The 10,007-nt window shown below is 36.9% G+C and overlaps 1 non-coding gene across 1 annotated transcript; it reads right to left on the reverse strand.

The window, feature by feature from the left end:
• Nucleotides 1-961: 961 nt before the first annotated feature.
• Nucleotides 962-1,067, reverse strand: LOC128281439 (small nucleolar RNA R71). The gene has a single exon (XR_008271653.1). It is a non-coding gene; the product is annotated as a small nucleolar RNA R71 (small nucleolar RNA).
• Between the last annotated feature and the right edge of the window lie 8,940 nt (nucleotides 1,068-10,007).

Here is a 10,007-nt window from a genome sequence, read left to right on the forward strand (position 1 = left end):
TTTAAGGCGACAGTGACGCAGTTAGCTAGCCTGCCTGGAACAGCAATCAATATTACAAAGAGAGAAATAAGGGAAGTGAACCCGGTAACACCACGTGTTCAAATCCGGTGACGATCTCGGGTTTGGGGTGTTACAGCTATACTACTGTTTGATAGGTACACTTGCCTTCATCGTGGTAATAGTTAGTTTCAAGAATGATTCATTATAAATATTTAAAACCTGTCACGAATATCATGTATCAAGTTTGTGGTGCTGTTTCCGGGGAACTAAGATATTAGGAACACTTGATTTTTATTACTTTAGCCATTTACTTTTTCTGCAATTTAAATTTTACTCTAATTTTTATTACTAATTCTTCTCTTTCTCTTTTTCTAGTAGGTTTTTATAGTTTATGACTAGAAGAAACCCGTCAGGACCATTACTTTTTAACAATGAGATCGATCGCACAGTTCGCAGAAACCAAAGAGAAATAAGGTGAAGCTTAAGATACACAAAGAAAGAGCAAGAGGAAGATACTTCAACCACCACCGAGGAGATGGCTAAAAACCAAGAAAATCTGCTACCTCCTGCGATTACTGTTAAACAAAATCCTGCTCCACGCACTATGTATGATTATGCTAAACCTTCTTTAACAGGAACTGAATCGAGCATAGTTAGACCTGCTGTAGCTGTAAATACTTTTGAACTGAAATCTAACACAATTCAAATGATACAGTAATTTGTTCAGTTTGATGGTTTGCAGGACGAAGATCCCAACGCTCACTTGGCAAACTGTTTGGAACTATGCAATACATTTAAAATCAATGGCATTTCTGATGATGCCATACATATTTGGTTGTTTCCCTTTTCGTTAAGGAATAAAAACAGTTGTTGAACTCGTTACCACAAGGGTCAATTATTATTTGGGAACAAATGACCGAAAAGTTCTTATTAAAATATTTTCCACTGGCTAAAATAGCTAAATCACATAATGATATCTCTTCTTTTGTGCAAATGGATTTAGAGACACTCTACGATGCATGGGAGAGATATAAGGACCTTTTGCGAAGATTCCCTCACCATCGGTTACCACTCTGGCTTCAGGTTCAAACTTTTCATAATGGCCTAAATCCTTCGACTCAACAAATGGTTGACGTAGCTGCTGGCAGAATTATCAATAATAAAACACCTGAAGATGCCTATGAATTTATAGAGGAGATGTCACTAAATAACTATCAGTGGCAAGTCATAATGACAAAGCCAATGACAATAGTCGGCGTTTATAACGTCGATTCGGTCACCATGCTCTCTAATCAGGTAGAACTCTTGAATAAGAAAATTGATGGTTTACTTAGTTCTTCATACGTTCACCCAGTAATGCAGTATGAAGCAAATGGATGTGGATCCAGCAATTCAGAATACCCACCTTATGGCAATAACATGGAGAACGAGCAGTTAAATTACATAGGTAATAATCCTCGATCTCAAAACAATCCTTATAGCAATACTTACAATGCAGGTTGGAGGAATCACCCAAATTTTTCATGGGGAGGCCAAGGAAATCAAAAACCACCACCCCCTCCAGGCTTTCAGCAACCACCATACCAGCAGGAGAAAAAATCGAACCTTGAAGAGATGCTAAAGAGACTCATTTTTAGAATACCGAGACGACACTAAAAAATCAACAAGCATCAACCCAGGGGCTCAAAACTCAGATTGGATATCTCACCAAATTGATTTCCAAACGACCACAAGGTAGCCTGCCAAGCAACACTGAATCTAACCCAAGAGAGCAACTTAACGTGATTGCCCTTCAAGATGAGGAAGGGCTAGTTGCAGAACCAAGGCCAGGAACTGTGGTAAGCAAAGGTAAGGATGAGGATGGCCACAATGAGCCAACGCCGGTAATTACAAAATATAAACCTCGTGTGCTATACCCCATTATGATAAAAAAAGACTGATCAGATGAACAGTTTGGTAAATTCCTTAAACTTTTAAAGAAACTACTTATTAACTTACTGTTTATTGAAGCCCTTTTGCAGATGCCAAACGCAGTAAAATTTTTAAAGGAGCTTCTAGCAAATAAATGAAAGTTAGATGAAAGGTCGCATGTAGAGTTAAATGCGGTTTGGTCAGCCATTCTTCAGAATAATCTACCTAACAAACTAAAAGATCCAGGGAGTTTTACGATTCCTTGTTTAAGTTTGAATGTTAATAATGCGTTGGCTGATCTAGGGGCTAGTATCAATGTTATGCCTTACAAATTTTTTAAACAACTAGGTCTAGGGAAACCCAAACAAACTAGGATGAGCATTCAATTAGCACATAAAACTGTCAGATTTCCTAGGGTTATCATTGAAGACGTACTCGTTAAAATTGACAAATTTATATTCCTAGTTGATTTTGTTGTTTTAGACATAAAAGAGGACAGTAATGTTCCTTTAATTTTAGGAAGGCCCTTTTTAGCAACTGCTAGAAAAATTATTGACGTTGGCACAGGTGAACTCACACTTCGTGTAGGAGACGAAATAATCAACCTTCAAGCGCGCAACCCGAACAACACATCGAAAATTGAAGGTGATTGTACAAATTGTTCTACTAAGGTTGATCATACAATGCAACCTATTTTGTAGGAAATAAGTTCGAAGGACACACATGAGCCATGTTCAATCCACAATAAAGAATCTACCCATGAAGAATGAAGGTTACGAATCGAGGAGTTAGATGAATGGCTAACATTTAAACTGAGAAAACACGATAAACCAAAACTACGTCAGAATGAGCTCAATGCCTCACCAAATCAACTTAAGGTTGGCGATAAAATTTTATTAGATGCCGCAGATCCTCACATTGACACTGCCAAACAGAATGAAGAAATTTCTCTTACGGTACTTAGCATTTTCCCATACGGTACGATCAAGGTAAATCACCCTAAATTTGGTACGTTCAAGGTAAATAGTACTCATCTTAAACGATATGTTGATAAAATTTATAGCAGGGATGAGGAGTGTAAACTCCTCGATCCACCATGATCACACTCCAGAGAGGTAAGTCTAGCATAGACTATAAATAAGCGCTTCTTGGGAGGCAACCTAAGCACTAACAATATTAATTTCTTTAAGTTTTAGTCTTAACATCTAACATACTAACCGACTCATGAAACGTAGGCTTTCTAAAGCACACACGGCCAGGCACATACACGTACCATAGGCCGTGTGAAAACAGGGTAAAATTTTCCCCAACACGAGATGCGATAAGCTGCCATGGTCATGCATTAGGACCACGGGCAAACCTGCGAAAACAACACGGGTGTACAACATGCCCGTGTCGTAGAACTGTGGTTGAACCTGAGAAAATAGCACGGGCATTTGCCACACCTGTGTCTACAACCCGTGGTTGAACCTATCAGATTAACACGGGTGTGGGCCTATATACACGGGCGTTAGAGAAGCGAACGAAGATAGACACGGCTGTACGATGGCTGTGTGCACCCACACGCCCAAGGAACACGGGCGTGGGCCAAATGTTAGACACACCCAAATTCAAAATTCAAGAATCACACGGGCAAAAATTAAGGAACACGAGCATGTTCCCTGGCCGTGTGTCCCAAAATCTATAAATACCTTTTAGTATTCATCATCTCCCTCACCCAAAATCCCTAACCCTAGCCGCTACAGATTCGCACGGCCTCCTGCCACACCTGTACGCCTCCTTCAACCACATTTTTGAATCCTAAGCTCCTCCCTCTTGCATTTGTTTACTTTTTATCTCAATCTTCTTCAATTAATTTGCTTCGTTCATGAATTCTATGCTCCATTTGACTATTTTACGTGCATATTCATAGTTAGAATAGTAGATAAATGTATGTTTTTATGTTTTGTTTTAGTAATTTTTTTTTATTTTCTTAGTCAGTATATTAGGCTACATTCATTCATTGTTATTGTTTCTATGGGTTTCATGCTATTAACCCCACACAAATTCATTCTTTAGATATCTCCATTACTTATTCTTATAGGGTTATTTGGCACATTTACTTTGGCTGTTATAGTAGAGGTTAATATGTAGATGGAAAGTATTCACATTCCACTTCAATTTCCATTATAGGTACATTATGTCTACCTCACGTGGCAAGAAGACTGTCTTCCCCACTTCAATAAAATGGAAAGGGGCGTCATCTTCGGGACCTATCGCAGAAATTTGCCACCCTTTCCTCTAATTTCCACCAGGCAATCATGAGGAACTATTTCAGATTCTACGAGCCCGTCCCTTGGAACTGGGCCACTGTATAGACTGGACCGCACTACCACAAGTCCAACTTGCTGATGCAATTTGGGCCCTCCTTACCACCGATCCTTGGGGACTTTTCTTCGAGATTGTCGAGCCGACGTATCTCGAGCTCACGATGGAATTTTGCTAAACATTTCATCTTCAAACTGTGATGACCCATTTTGATGATCCGGAAATGGTCCAATTTTGCCTCGGCAGTCTAGTCCACCAATTGAGCATCCTAGAGTTCGGTACGCACTGGGCCTTTACACGGAAGAGTTCATAGAGGAGAATAAGCTCCACACTCTCAATTGCCACATCCATCATTCTTCTTTACGGTGCTGGAACACCCTCGCCTCTGGCTCTGCCTCCTACAATCCTAGCCGCTCCAAGGCATCGGCTCTCCCTCCATCTCTGAGGCACCTACATGCCATTTTAGCTCACTCGTTAACAGAAAGGCAAGAGAGCACTGGCGTCGTCAACACTCACGACGCCTACTTTCTATGGTGTATGTCGCATGGGCACGTCTTCGACCTTGCCTATTTCATTACCCTCGCCATTCAACATCAGACGGAGCGACATAGGAAGGGGGTCATCTACATTGGGCCCTATGTAACGCGGTTGGCTCGGCACTTCGAGCTCCTCAACACAGTAGCCCAATCATCCTCCCTCACTCTCATGGTCCAGATGTCCCCTAAGCATGCTTAGTACAAGGATGATCGAGAAGCGCCGAGGAACCCACCCTCCTCAGTATCGCCTCGCCCAATCCACCGAAGAGGAGGATCCCGAGGACAATACTGATGATGTCCCTCCCCGTCATGAGGACCCATCGTCTCAGCCACCACCACCCTCTCGTCCAGTTCATGCAGCGGCTTCATACGCTGACATCTTTGAGCTCCTAACTCTATTCGAGCAATAGTGTTTTCAGCGCTTCAATCGCATTGATGCTACACTACACCAGATTTGTCAGCACTTCCACATCTCATCGCCACCCCCACCTTGTGAACCATCTAGGATGAAGATGTTTAAAAACTTTTATTTATCTATTTTATGTTTTTACTTTTATTTTATTTTAAGACTACTTTTTATCTTTCTTTCACCTTATTTTTATTAAGTTTTATAATTATTATTTTACAATTTTTAATTCGACTAATTCATTATGAGTACTTAGTCTTCCTTATATATATTTCTTAAAAGAGTTCCTGATTCTATCATAGTTATAAAGAGCTCTAAAGCTCACTATTACTTAGGAACTCGAAACTCCACTGGGAAAGGTTCTCCACAACTGCCATGTCCTACTCGACCACGACAATAGCCAACTTGAGATATAATACTCTTTTGGCGTAGCATTTGTGGAACCCGACCTCTACTACCACCGGAGTATCCTCCTCCACTCTCACGCCGATTATTCTCCAAAACACCAATTCAAGGAGTTCATTCATCATTCAGGAAGTTTCACTTCTCTCCCTATCTTATGATTATAAATCTATCTTTTTTAATATATCTACCTTTGTACATTGAGGGCAATGTAATCTTAAGTGTAGGGGGTCTTTTATATCAGAAAAATCCCTGAATTTTGTTTTATTCTCATGTGATCTTCTCATATCATTTTTAGAATGAATTCCAATTGGTCTATAATGTTTATTAATATATCTTGAATTAAAACATAGGCATTTATGCATTGGTTGTTTAAACTTTAAGATATTAGGGAATCAAGCATGATAAGTTTGTTTTTGAAGAATTAAAAACTATTAGGTTGCTTCCCCAAGTTTAGGTATTAGTTTGAGTTGGAATTCACAAGTTTAAACATCAAAAAACCATAATTTTTGTGAGATCTTGAGCCTTTAGAGCATCTATTATTTCTTTCATGCTCACTTTTATTATGAGTGTGTCAGTATTGAATTGTTATTCTAAAACTTGCTTGATTACGCATGTCAAGACCACACCATTTGATTTGATATGTCAAAATGATAAAGGCACTTAGGTTTAACCCACTCACTCCATAAAAGCCTACCTTCACAATTAACCCTTAGTGAACCCCCTTGAACCTAACAACCTATTCATTGACTTACCCTCAATATTAACCCATAACTTATTATTATTAAAATCCCCTAAATTAATTTGATCCTTATTTTTGTCGAGATCTGAGTTGGAATAGTTGCTTAGCTATGTTTTACTCCATTTTGTAATTTAACTTGTTCTTAAAAAAAACAATATATATATATATATATAAATGTATACATATTAGTAGTAGTGATCTTCTGAGCTAAAGAAGTTAAATTTCATATTCTGAGAAAAAGCTCTGTTGTACGCAATTGATGACTAGTCATTTTTCTAGTTAGGCAATTTTTCAATTCAATCTCGATTCTAACCATTTCTTTCAGCTTGTGACCACAACCTCTAACCAAAGCTACGTTACAACCCTCTAAAGACCATTTGGTTGATGTTTCATCTCAATTTATAGTGGTGGAGATTTGATTTTCATGCAAGCCTATGGTAATGACTTTTCCTTTTTGATTATTGAGTGCTTCATTTATTTTCATTTAAACACCTTGAGTGATTTGAGTGGGTCTTTAGTAAGGATGTGAAACTCTGTGATATTTTGAATCAAAGGTAATTACTTAGATGAGAGGAGACACATATGTTTTCATAATAAAATGCTCAACTGGGAATGCTTGAAACTTTGATCTTCTTTTAGTTGAATTTTCAATGTATGATTACCTACGACTTATTTTGAGATATTATCGATAGAAATTATAAGTTGAGAAGAATTTATTTTGATTATGAGTTGAGGATTTTGCTTGAGGACAAGCAAATGCTTAAGTGTGGGGGTATTTGATAAACCGTAATTTATACATTTTTTACCCCATGCTTAATGCATTTATGGATGGTTTCTCCTTAGAATTGGTGAATTTGATGCTCCTAATCCCTTAATTTCATGTTTTATACTTAGGTGAGCATAGGAGAGTGAAAGGAACGAGAAATGGGCCAAAAATGGAGAAAATGGGCCAACGTACGAAATCAACACGGCCTGGACATCCTCATATGGGCAGACCACACGGCTGTGTCCCTTTGGCAAGGTCAAAACATGAGTTACATAGGTAGATCACAAGCCCGAGCCCATTTAACAGCCTTGACCACAGCCTTATGCAATCGCACACGGGCATGTCCCTACTGAGCCCAAGTTTAGTCCAATTCGAAAAAGGCCAATTTTGAGGGCTTTTAGGCATTCCAAAGCCTATTTAAACACCTGAGGAGGCACCTAGACGGAGGAGGCACGGAAGGAATCAAGGAATTGCTCAAGGAAAGCTGATCGATCCATCCCAGAAGCCGGATTCACCATCGAGACTGAAGATCTCCCTTCAAATTCCCTCAGGAGTTTTGGGTTTTTTGATGTTTTGTTATTTTTATTATTTTGAGATGTTTTCTTTCATTAGTATGAACTAAAACCCCTAAATACCTAAGGGGGATGAAATCTAATATAGATCTTGTTATTATTATCTGAATTGTATGATAAATATTTGACTTGTTCTTAATTATGTGTTCTTAATTCTTGTTTTGATATTCCAGGATATTGATTCAAGTTAAGCTCTTATTCAGAGGAGGAATAGAACCTGTCTAAGAGAAAATTTGTCATAATTAAGCAGAGTTGATTGCGCGCCTAGAGATAGGGTGACAAGATTTTGCCGGATTAGGGTGAAACCTAATAAGGGGATCCATAGATCGAGTTAATGCAACCCTAGGGTGTTAATTACAAAGAGATTTCAATTATTCAATCTAGGGTTAGACGTTGTTAGTCTCGAGAGAGATAATAATATAACTTAGGGATCTCTACAGAACAAGTTGAATGAATAAATCGTCCGATTCAGATTCAAATAACAAGTGAAGTCTAGGTGGATTTTTCTTTAGGTATTGTCTCAATCAATCGAGTTTTCCAAAAAGTATTTTCCCCAAATTTCCTTTCTGTGATTTCTTAGTTTAGTTATTTAGTTAGATAAACAAAACCCTTTTATTTTTTAGGCTAGGTAATAAAAAGAAAGTTGATATTAGTACTTTTAGTTCCTTTGGGTTTGATAATTCGGTCTTGCTAAAGCTATACTACTGTTCGATATGTACACTTGCCTTCATCGTGATAATAGTTAGTTTCAAGAACGATTCATTATAAATATTTAAAACCTGTCACGAATATCATGTATTAGTATGTCATTAGGGAGAGCTCAGTCACGATATTACAGTGGAATGACATCATGACTAAATGATTTTATAATTAATAAGCGAAAAGTTACAACTTAATTATAAATCATTTGAGTCATAATCACATATGTTGAATTGGTCCCTCCACTAGCTCGTTGAAACCATAAATTAATTTCATGATGAATCAAATAACATAAATGGATAGAAATGATAAAGTTAGAGAAATGGGTTACATTCGAAAATGAATGTGGTTTCTCACTTAGTATGGAAATGACACGAGAATTAATTTAAAATTTTGAATTATTATTTAATTAAATAATTGAATTTAAAAATGAAATTAAATTAATTGATCATTATAAACTCTATTGAATGTAGAAATTAAATATATTTTCTCATAGATTCTTTTACGGTAATGTTGTCATGATTTTAATGGAATTAGAATTGGGTTAAGAAAATTATTTAATTGAAAAATTAATTAATTAAAATTATTTTAATAAATAATATCTATTTTAGAAATAAAAAAATTTTACAGGGTTGGATTAAACTATAAAGTGTTGGGTTAAAAGTCTTGGAAGCACATATAATTGGATCTCATACAGGAGAGGCTTGAAACCTCATCATAATACATATGAGGGGAAGCACACCGTATTAGCCCCTCGCTCTCCTAGTTCAACTAGGGGATTGTTTATCTATTAAGTATGCATCAAATGCTTTCTACAAATTCAACTAGGGTTTCACTAGCTCTCCCTATAAATAGATAGCACCAGTACAGGTAAAAACACAAGAATTTATATACAACTTTGAGATATTATTGTTCTGCTTGAAAATAGTGAGATTTTATTTCTAACTATAAATTCTATTTTCCAAGAATAACAATACTACCGGTTTCTATAAGAGAGATTTACTTTCCTACTGAAAGTAAGAAAAATATTTCTAGTTGTATTTGACTCGAAATTTTTCAAGGCCACACTCGAAGTAGTTTGTGGTACAAGAATAGCGGAGAAGGTCATTCGGTTTAAAGTCAAGAATGTCTAGGATCCATCTCACTCAAAGCACATGTAATATTTTGGGAAAAGTTTTATTTCTATAAATATCACAAACAAGTTTGATTTTCAAATTTTTTATTTTTTTCGATGTGCAAGAAAACTGTAACAGCCTGGTTTAGACCCTAGTTAGAACAGTGATTTTGGGACCACAAATTTGAGTTAGAAAATATTTAAATATTATATTCCGTGCTTAAAGTATGTGAATTGATATGTGTGAAAGTTTCGTATGAAAATTGTATCGTTTGTGTGCTCAATTTGCAAAAAGGACTTAATCGTGTAAAATGCAAAAGTAACTTGCTAATTGTTAAAGTGCTATATTGCTATGGATTTTATTATGAGGGGCCCTTATGTTGTAATTTAGCCATTGAACATTAGCATGGACGGTAATGGGCATAATTTATAATGATTTCATATTAAATTACAAAGGTTAACATTGTAAATGGCTTATTAACATGAAATAAATAAAACAAATCATAAAGATAGTGGGGTATTCATCTTTTTCATGGCCGAATGTTGAGAAGA

This window comes from Gossypium arboreum, chromosome 1 (genome assembly GCF_025698485.1).
Source record: "Gossypium arboreum isolate Shixiya-1 chromosome 1, ASM2569848v2, whole genome shotgun sequence".
Taxonomy (NCBI): Eukaryota; Viridiplantae; Streptophyta; class Magnoliopsida; order Malvales; family Malvaceae; genus Gossypium; species Gossypium arboreum.